This window comes from Corvus cornix, chromosome 1, assembly GCF_000738735.6.
Source record: "Corvus cornix cornix isolate S_Up_H32 chromosome 1, ASM73873v5, whole genome shotgun sequence".
Classification (NCBI taxonomy): domain Eukaryota; kingdom Metazoa; phylum Chordata; class Aves; order Passeriformes; family Corvidae; genus Corvus; species Corvus cornix.
In genome coordinates, this window is record NC_046332.1 from 80,267,810 (window position 1) to 80,278,833 (window position 11,024).

Here is an 11,024-nt window from a genome sequence, read left to right on the forward strand (position 1 = left end):
TGACATCAGCCAGCTTCCTTGGCATCCTCAGGACACTGCCTTGTCCCATGGATTTCTGTGTGCCCAGTGGGCTTAAGTGGACGCCAGCTTAGTTGTCCCCACTCCTACTGCTTTCACCAAACTCTGTCACTAAACAGGGAGATATGGAAATCTTGAGAGCTGGTCTTGCCAGTAAAGACCAAGGAATGGATTAGCTCAGCCTTTGTCACATCTTTTTTTTACCCTACCCCACTCAGCAGTGAAGTCACATTTTCAACTGACTTCCTTTCGCTGTTCATGTGTAAAGCCCTTCACATCCGTACCTTCTAATCCAGCTGAGCCTTAGTTTTCCTAACTCCTGCACTGCCTGTTTGAGCAATGGCTCTTATTCCTCCTTGGTAGCCTATCCATGTTTTCACTTTTTGGGTATTTCTTCTTTTTTCGGTTTTAGCTCACTCAGAATATATTCCTTTTCATGCATATTTTTTTCCAGAGTTTTCTTGACTTTCTGCATGATAGCATAGGCCAAACTTCATTGAGGAAGCTGTTCCTGAAGATTAACCTCTTGACACCTTTACTCTTCAGGGTAGTCTGCAATGAGGTCTCACCTATTCATTTCTTCAAACCTTCTCTCTGGAAATCTAATTCTTTAGAATCTTTTTTAATATCATAGAATCTAAGTCTTTATTCTGCTACTTGCCTTCTTCTCTTTTCTCAGACCCCACAACCCCCATTTCAGGGTTGCTGCAGTCAATACAGCCACAGGCTCTCATTATTTATGAGACCATTATTTATGAGTAGAATATCCAGCAGAGCAATTTCCCTATCTGGTCCAGCATCTGCATCAAAAAATTGATTTTTGACCCCAAAGCACTCCAGAAACCTCTTGAGTTCCTTGAAGTGTTGCAAGTTACCTTTCTAACATATATCTGGGATGGTCAAAGTCCTTGTGAGAACCAGGGACTATGATACTGATGCTTCCTCAGACTGTTTAAAGAAGGCTTGCCCACCAGCTTTTCTCTACCAGATGGTCTATGGCAGATGCCCGTGTTGGTCTCCTCTCTGATTTTACCCGTATGCTGTTGGCTCACCCATTGTCTTACCTATAGCAGGATGCCATTTATCCGAATCTCTTCTCACAGAGTACTAATCCACTCCTGTCTTTGTCTTCTTTTCCTGTCCTTCTTAAAGGCCTGTGGATCACAGCACAGCAGTTTTGCCATTTATCTGAAATACAAGGTGTCGTGGGTTCGGTTTGTTCCCGGGAGGAAACATCAATTTAGTGTAGTGGTTTGGTCCAAAATACTCATTACTGTTTATCTGCTGTGAGATAAGAATTAGGAGAAATGCAAAGCAGGCACCAAACTTGAAAGAATATAAAGAAGTTTATTAACAGACCTAAAAGAGGGGAAAAAAAATTATACCACCTTCAGAACTCTCCTCCTCCCCCCACCTTTCTCCCTTCTCCCACTGACAATGTAAAAAGACAACCCTTAAGATGTTCAGTCTGTTACCACTTCCATAATAACCTTGTTTAGTCCATTTAGAAAGAGAAGTCTCTTCTTGCTCATGCTATGAAAACATTATCACAACGAGACAGCCGCCCACTTCCAAATATTGTTCAGTCCATTTAGGAAGAGGAGTCTCTCTGCCTGCGTGTGAGTCCTTTCCCCCGACTTGCAGCTTTTCCCACAACTGCTTTCGAGGGTCCACTCTTGAAGTTTTTTGGGGTACAATTTTAAGGTTGAGCCGTTCAGGAACAAAAACAGAGGCCCTTCTCCTTCCCTGGGAGCAAAGGATCTTCATCATCTTCATCATTAGGACTATCTCTGGGAGCATCTCTAGGGACTGAGGTTTTCTCCTTTCCCGTTTGGAGCAAAAGTCCTCATCTGGTTCATCTCTCCCTGTCCAAACTTCTCATGAAATTACAGCTGCGTCAGCATCTGCCTATCTCAGTGCAGGTGCTTTTGCTTAGGAGTTGAACACTCCACCTCCCATATCTTCATGAAATTACAACAGGATACTCTGATATATCATAGCTTCGCAACAGAATTTCAGCTTTAAGCATCTCCTCTCTCTCTTCCCTCAGGTTTTCAGCTCTTCACAGCAATAAAAAGGGTTAATCTCACCTCGGCCTTGCAGCTTTGCAGCTGGAATGTTGAATTTTTCTTATCGAAGTGGAGAGGGGGAGAGCTGAGCCGCTCCGGCTGCCCACGGCAAGGCAGTGGGGGGGGGTTCCACGGCTGGAACAGGTCCATCGGCTCCAGGATGGCCGTGGCCCGGCCCGGCCTGGCCCAAGCAGGGCATGGCCGGGCCCACTGGGCCCCCACACGGGGCCCGCAGCCACCTGTGCCAGCGCCGGAAACGAGAGAGAGCTTGGAGGGGGAGTTTGCCTATTCTTAAATGTGGATCACAGAGGTGATCACAACTTTAAGTGGCTTAGAGAATTGTCCATATTCAAACTGGCCAGCTGATAGGTTCTATCAGTTCCCAGAGGAAGCTGTAAGCACCCCTTAGCAAGGACATCCCTTCCGGGACTATGCTTGCTAACCTATGACACAAGGCTCTACAATACACCAGTGTGACTATGACTATCTCTGGGGCAGAATGGTAATTGGAAATCAAGAGACAAGTAAATCAGGATTACTTAAGAGATGCTGCAGTTTTAGGGGCTATCCAGGCATAAAGTCCAAATGCATTGAAATCGTGAATGCTTATGTCCTAGAAGGTCCATAATTAGGTGAATTTTCTACAGAAATTAATTGATTTTTAGAGGTTATTAACCTCTAGTATGAGATGATTACTTTATCGGATTACCCAGATTATTATCAGATGATTATTATTACAAATTATCTATAGGCCATCTGTTCTCCATGTTATTGACCCTACTCACATTCTTTCAAGCTTGAAAGTACTTCATGTAAACAGAAAATGTTGTTGCTCTTGGGATGTCTGTGGTTATTACACTCCTGTGTGCAGCAATGAGTGTTGCACTCCAAGGGGCTCATCCTTGGCAGCAGAGTAGAAGGGTCATTAAATCTTGGCTGCATTCCCACCAACAGTCAATCAGTACTGTATTAACTGGTAAAAGTGTATGAACACTCTGGGTAACTGTACAGATTTCTTGATGGTAGAAACCATCTTTGTTCAGAGCACATTGTTTCTCACGATTTTTTCTGCTGTTCTCTCAAAATAAAATTGTCAGCAATGTTCCCCAAGTGGTGAGAACAACCAAATTACATGGTTGTGGTGACCTAACAGTGAAACTCTGGAACATTCTCCCCCTCTAAGATTAGCTCAGTTGGTTAGACCAATGTGCTAACAATGCCAAGGTTGTGCATTTGATCCCTGTATGGGCCATTCACTTTGAGAGCTGGATTGATGATCCTTTTGGCCTCTTCCGGCTCAGAACATTCTGTGATTCTGCTGTTGTGCTGCCATAAACCATAAGAAAGACACATAGCTTCATTCCAGTTTATTGAATCAAATAGTACGGCTTTGCTTTAAAATGGGGAGACACAGATGGAGATAGATGGTAAATCCGAATTAGAATTTCGGAGACTATAAACAGAAAAAATCACTTTCTTGCCCATTTCTTCGTGATATGGATCACAGAATCACAGCATGGGTAAGGCTGGAAGGGACCACAGTGGGTCATCTGGTCCAACTTCCCTGCTCAAGCAGGGATAACTGTTGAAATATTTTTAAGTGCACTCCATAAGCACAGTTTGCCTCTTTCTGGGCTGTACTCCTTCATCAAAGAAGGAAGCTGTTGGAGAGTGTTTTAATCTGAATAAAATGACAAGCCTTACAGTTTCCCAGACTCATCCGGGTGGTCACACCTAATGTCTGGGGACCTCTATTAGGGCTCTGTCTCCTGGAACAGGTGGAACCCTGTGCTCCAAGACAGGTGCCTGAAAGACTTTGGCTCAGATGAAACAGTGGACACAGACTCTTCAACTTTTGAAATGTGGTTTTCCTAGATGCACAAAAAGCAAATAACTTTCAGTCAAAGTGTGTTTGTTGAAACGGATATGTGCTGTAAACCCACTGTTTTATTCTGCAAATGAACTTTATCAGTAGAGTCCCAGCAAATTATAATCAGGAAAATGCAGTGGGAAAAAAAAAATATTAAACAAGCTGTGCAGGAGGTTGCAGAGATAAGAAATCATATGGAAATTATTTCTGAGCTATGTAAAATAGCTCAGCTTTATTCAATGCTTCTTTGCAGTCTAGTGCCCATTTTCAGTAACCTCCTAGCAGATAGTCCATGTAGCAGCCTTAAGCAACTGAATAATAGATGCAGGAAAAAGTTTTGTAAGACAAATTGTCTGACATAGCCTGTGAAGAGGAATCTGCCTTTTATTTAGTACATAAGGATACCCACTTGTAATCTCAGCAGTACCAGAGGTTGTGATAGCTGCGGAAATAAAAAGGATGTCAGAGTATAGAAAGAGGAGGAAAGAATAGATCTGGGATGCTTTTTCATGTGTGTGGCCTCATCCATTTTTTCTGCCTCCTAGAAATTTGATATAAAATGTATATGCGGTTTAGAGAGTTATTGGAGACTCCTTAATGCATCTTCCCACCTGAAAGAGCTTTGTCATTCGTCCTGCAGGGCTAAGCTTAGCCTTGGGTATCTAGTATCTGATCCCATAATTCCTACCTTTCTGGATGCAGAGCAATCCAGATGCAGAACCAAAGCAGAGATTGTCCCCATCTAGCTCCATGATGAGAAAAAACCTTGAACTTCAGTCTTCATCTTCTTGAGTAAGTGCCATAGCCACTAGACAAATACATAAAATTCTGCACCACTGCTTCCCAGACTGGATCAAGAGACACCTACTCTTTCTTTTAGTGGGAGAAGAAGATACATAATTTATGCAAACTAGATCATTACCACAGTGTTTAAATTCTGTGTAATATAAATGGAGAGATGGAGACACGGATGACAAGTGCATTTGAAGACTAGGCAGAAGTCTTGAGGCATTGCCTCTCTGCTAATTGTTTAAGGAGCCTCAAAAATAATACTGAAGGGACTGGATATATCCTTGCAGCTTCAGGCAAACACCTAATATTTCACTGAGGTAATATCAAAGACAAGCATGCAAATTAAAAACCTTAATGTCACTATTTATTTATTTATTATTGTATCTTACATTTCTCTTAGTCATTAGAAGAATTTACTGAACCAGTTCATTAGATAATTAGTGTTTTCTTCCAAGAGGAACTTTTCTCCAGCTAAGACAGCACTTCAGAGATAAGCCTATGATATTAGAGAGTTCAGTCCGTTGTGGCCCACAAGCCAAATACCAGATGTTCACAAGAGATATAGATTACTTATTAGTACGAAATAGATCATCATCCCTTGAAGTTGTGTCCATTCCAAGAGAGATGCAGACACCATGAAGTTCCCACAGAGACTCAAATTTGTGTACTGCCTGAGCAACAGGTAATCTGGGTCAAAGCAAACACTTCAGTATATCAAGAGCTGTTAAGCCTCTTCTCTCTCTTCTCTTCTCTTCTCTTCTCTTCTCTTCTCTTCTCTTCTCTTCTCTTCTCTTCTCTTCTCTTCTCTTCTCTTCTCTTCTCTTCTCTTCTCTTCTCTTCTCTTCTCTTCTCTTTTCTCTTCTTTCTCTCTGTCTCTGCTGAAACCCAAACCCTATTTTTCTGTCTCCTTTTACAGGTATTCTTCTTCTGAGGGCTCACTGTAACAGGAGGTAGTACCTCTGTTGGTATGCAGAAGTCTCACTTGACCTTGTCTCAGCATTTGGAGTTCATGCCACCCTTCTGCTGTTTCTTGCAATCCAGGTTGACAGTGGCAGGTGCCTCCTCCTTCAGCCAGAACGTTCTTTCCCAGAAGCTAACAGCCTGTTCTCTCCTGTGAAATGCAATCCCCCCACAAATGTGCTGATGCTCTAAGAAGTTAGGAATCATGCCACCTTTTTGCATGTTTAGGGCTACTTTGTGCCAAGAAAGATGCACAGCACCACCATAGCCTGAGCCTTCCCTCCCAGTGATCAGGGATCTGTTCGTACAGGAGATCAACACACTGAGCAATGGGTATGTCTGTTGCCAGTGTATTTTCCCAAAGCAAAGAGCACAGTTGTAACTGAGCTGAATGATGAACAGAAAGATTGTGACAGTATTTTAGTATAATTGGTTGTAGAGGTGGGTTTTAAATAGCTGGACAACATGACACTTCAAGAAGACCCTGCTTGTATCTGTCTAAAGCTGAAAGTTCTAGAAGTCTTGGCATCTTGAGGCAAAGACGGAACAAGGTACTGTGATAATTCAAAGTGGATTCTGTCACTGCTTAAGTGACTTTACTGCCTCCCTTTTGGGCATTATGGGCTTCTACTTGGAGCTTTATGATATTATTGGGATGTCTTATTTTGATAACACCTCTGTTTCATTGTCCTTCGGTCTTTTTTTCAACCAAGAACCCCCTCATCTCTTGGGGCATGTGTTTCTGTGAGTCACCGGCACAGTGAATGAACCTGTAGGGAAGCTCTTGACACAAAAAGAAGAAGCACCTATGCCTTTTAAACATGTAACCTCTGTAGGTACTTTAACACTTGTCCTATCAAGGCCTAGAAGATTTTCCTGGGAATCTGGTGTTGAGATGGAGTGACATGAAAACAATGCAAGTAGTTGTGTGGAGGGGAGTGGGAGCCTGTGTATACAGAAGAGAAAAATGGTTGTGCTACCACTGCTGGTGACTGCATGTGTGAATTCCATAACACTACTTGGAAAAGGACCAGTAAGAGTTGCTCTTCCATTACTTGATCTTGTATTAGGCCTGGGGGCTTTTTTCACTTATGCCTAACAACAATCAGGCTACTCATTGTATCAGTATAGCCTCGGAAACCATGGTGGTATTTTAGTAGCCTAGAAACCATAATGAGGAATGTCACTTAAAAAATGGGCAAGATGGTATCTCCCACCTGAAGCCATGTCTGAGGAGGTTGAGTGTGCTGGTTTGGCAGTCTGTCTGCACGTATGTGGCACTGCGTGGCAGGGGCTAGTGCCAGAATAAGATTTAGCATACTGTGGGCTGTGTAAGGGGCTGCACCATTACATCCCTTCTCCCATGAATGTTCATCAGTCCAGCATGGGACTGAGCAAAGCTGTTGCACACATCTGAAGCTGAAATAGGTAAAGTTGTTGAACCAGAAAGTATTTAATGCTTAGTATATGTGTTTCTGCACTTTTCTTTCACACTTTAGCTGTTCCTTCTTGTAACTTGGAATTCGCTTTTCCATACTTTACAATATTTGATGGGCTTTTTTACTACTTGGGTTCATGTTTGATGAAGAGGCATGAAATTTATCCCACTAAACTCTAAATGAAGAGATGCTGAGAGAAGGATTTATAGATAGATAAACAAACTCTGTTTAATTAAAAGCATACCAGCTAAAGAAGTGTCTAGATAATGAATACTTTAAACTTCTCTCCTGTTCCTTAATTCGAGATAAAGATGATAGTTAGTCTTCAGCTTTGATCTAGAAGTACAGGGATCTAGTTTCTGTCTCCATTTCCAGACCCACCTGTCACACATAGATAATAATCAGGTATACTTTTACCGTTCCTAAAATAAGTCTAGAAGCGGGAAAGGCTTCTTTTGGCCACCGGAGGTCACTGTAGCTCTAGAGAAAAAACAAGCCACCGACAAAAGAAAACACCCCCTTCCCCCCCCCAGCCAAAAACAAAACCCCAAACCCCTAAAAAACATTAATTAACAACTGACCAAGGAAGGCTTTAAAGATTGAGTGTTCTGGGACTTTCTTTATTGTGTTTACAGTGTGAAAACTGTGGGATATAAAACAACAAAAAACCCCTCCACTGAAATATATGACATATTTTTGCACATTTTTTTTCCAAATTGTGCATGTTTGGGATGTATTTTGAGCAAATAGTGTAGGAGTCCACTTCCCACGTGCTCCTCTACATGCTGTGAAGATTTCAAGTGCTCAATGTGAGAGAGAAGGCACTAGGCTAATGCTCATCCTCTCATCTTTACATAGGGAAGGATTTTTTCTACCACAATTTTTTTCCAGCCTCATGTGACTGTTATCTGAAGCATCTGCATCACTTAGCTGGCCACCTCTTGAGGAGATCTATACCCTGAGGATACAGGAAACAAGGTTTCTCAAAATTTCGCCTTTGTCCTTCTTTGCCTCTCCAGACAGTAAAAGTGCAACATCTGCCTCCCAGCAGGCAGATGACATGCTCAGCCACAGCAAGCCCTGGTGCACCAGGGCCTGAAACCAGCTCTCATTACTCCTGGTTACTGATGCATATGCAAGCACTGGAACTGGCACTGTAATGAGCACTGAGCTGCCTTCACTGAAACTTGTTACCTGCTGCATGTGTAGCAGCAACACCAAAAAAGACTGCAATATCTATGTGAAAAGGTGGTTAGACTTTATGGCTTTTATCCTGCCCTGAGGTCTGTGCTGCTGCAGCACTCCTGCCATCAGCTGTCGAGCCACCCAGTTTAAAGCCAGCTAAGGAAGGATGAAATTTTGGCAATAATATACAAAATGGTTTCCTGCAGCAGAGCATTTTAGCATATGCTCAGGCATAACTATGTCCCTGACTCCAAATAGTGTATAAGAATATGGTTGAAGAATGTAAAAACTTTTAAAAAGACTCAGAATTTGTTAAGTTCTTGTACCAGAATGGTTTCCTGTCACTTGTACTCTAATAGGTGCAGCTTGGAGATCTGTCGCTGGAAGATACAGATCTTGGCCCAAAAAAGCCTCTGGCTAAAGGCAGTCAATCAACAGTTAATATGAAAAATACAAGTGAGGGAAAATACAGAGAGACTAAAGATCTGCTCCATTAGATTGACGTCTACTAAAAGCACTGAAACCGAGGTTCATCCTGTGCAAGGTACAAGCCTCAGTTTCCTTTTACAATTTAGCTCTGAGGGGATTCCTCCTCTCTGCCTCCTTTCAATTGTGCAGAAGAAAACATGAGTAAATGAGGGTTGGCACCTCCCAACCCACCTTTAGGTGACAGTCATGCCCTGTGGTGAGTAAGATGAGCTGTGCTATCAGCAACATGAGAGACATGGCTCGGAGCAATCTGCCTGTTTCCCCAGGAAGGCTTCATTTTAAGCGAGACAAGCTGGCAAATGAATGACAGAAAAGGTCAGAAATGTGCATTTCAAAGAGAAGCTGTGGTCACTCACATCTCTTTCTTTGAGGTGGTAACAAGCCAATTTAATAGAAAATTCATGCATGGTTAAGTGTTGGTTGTTTATTGGTTGATATCTGATACTCAGTGCAAATAACCTTCAAACACATGTCTGGACACATGATGCAAAGTGTGGCTAATAGGCTCACAAGAAAAAGTTTGGTGGATTGAGATAAAAGATGACCAAATAATGGAGTGGAATCCCCTGGATTCATCTGTCTGCATAAATACTTACACTGCACTCAGTCTGCATGTCATGCCTGTGACCGGCTCGTGCAGAGGACAGCTGCCCTGCAAGGTGTGTGGTGTAGGGGTGGAGAATGCAACACTGCAGCCGCTGGCTTTATGTCTGTGTCTCAATAAAAGGGCAACAAATTTGGAAAGGGCTTTAGACTGATGTTTCCATTTCAGACCAGTGTTGCCTTATTTTCTGGTGACAGAAAGTCCAATAAGCCTCTTTGTTTCGTGTTAGAAATACTCAAAATAATTATGAATGGGGCTTTCACTAGTGCCCACTAAGCTCTCTTTCAGGAGTATTGGCACTTAGATAAGGCTGGTGCTATGTCTAGAGTTGTTTGGTGTCTTCATGGACTTGCACAGCACCTCTCACTCCTCTGAGGAGATGTTAGGAGGTTAATATCAACATATTTGACTTTGCTATGTGCGTAAATGTAATCGGTACGTCATTTGGATTGAGTCCCGAGCTAGAGTTTGAAGGAGGATAGAGGAATGCTATTCCAGAACAGCTCATTGCATGTGTGCCATGCACAAAAGGTGTATAAGGTAAAAATGCCAGTGAAGACATGTGGAGAAGGTGGTAAAATAGGGGAGTAGGTTCACAGCTGGTCTTGTGGTTGGCATTGGTACCATAGGAAGTACAACCGCTTCGACACTTAAATCCTTTCCTGTCACAAACTTGTCTCACAGGATTGTAGACAGAAGGGAGAGGCTGGTACAAAGGACACCATGTGAGCCTCAAGGTATGTGCTCTACTGCTTCCATCTGGCAGAAATTTGAGACATTTAGAATGCTGACTTTGGATTTTCATCTGATTTACTAGCCTTCCGGGCTTATTTCTTTGAAAGTCAAGTGTGGGAAAAGGTCTTACTTGAGGTCAATTTTCCCTGTACTGTGTGAGTGTGTGCTTGAGTCACAGAGAGAAGCAGAGAGCAGTAGTACCAGTTTTGCTCAGAGAGGCCTGATGAAGGCTGCCAGGAAAAAGGGCTGAATGCAGAGTGTGAGCTGAGTCTGGATGCTGTTCCTGTAGAATAAGGGACAGGGAAGTCTCCAGGTGCAGCAGTGATCCCTTGAAGAGGAAGGAATGTATCTGGATGGGTCTGGAGGTATGCACAGAAGGGAGACTTTCAAGGGCAGGTGGTGCTGGTGCTCCTACTCATTACTGAGAAACTTCATTCTTTTTCAGAGTGAAAACAGAAATTATATATAATAATATTTTATCAATTTTTAACACCTCACCAACCAACTCCATTGCTTTCCAAATGTTTTGTGTTTACATCCTTTTTCTACCATTCAATTTGAATATCAGAAAGGAAGAAGTGCTTCAGAGGAAGAGAAGGTAGTTTCTAAGGAATTTGCAACAAGAATTTCACAGTAGGAGAACTCAAAGGGAAATTTTTTAGAAAAGTTAACATTTGATCCTAACCTCCAATCCAATTTGGAAAATCAGCTCCTTAGCTCCTGATTAAAAACTGTGGCTGACAACTGTACAAAAAGCAGTCATGCTTTAAACAGGAGACCTGGCGTCTGAAAGACATTATCCATCAGTCTGTCCTTAACACCACATCAACATCTTTGGGAGAAGCAGGACCAAACACAGGGTG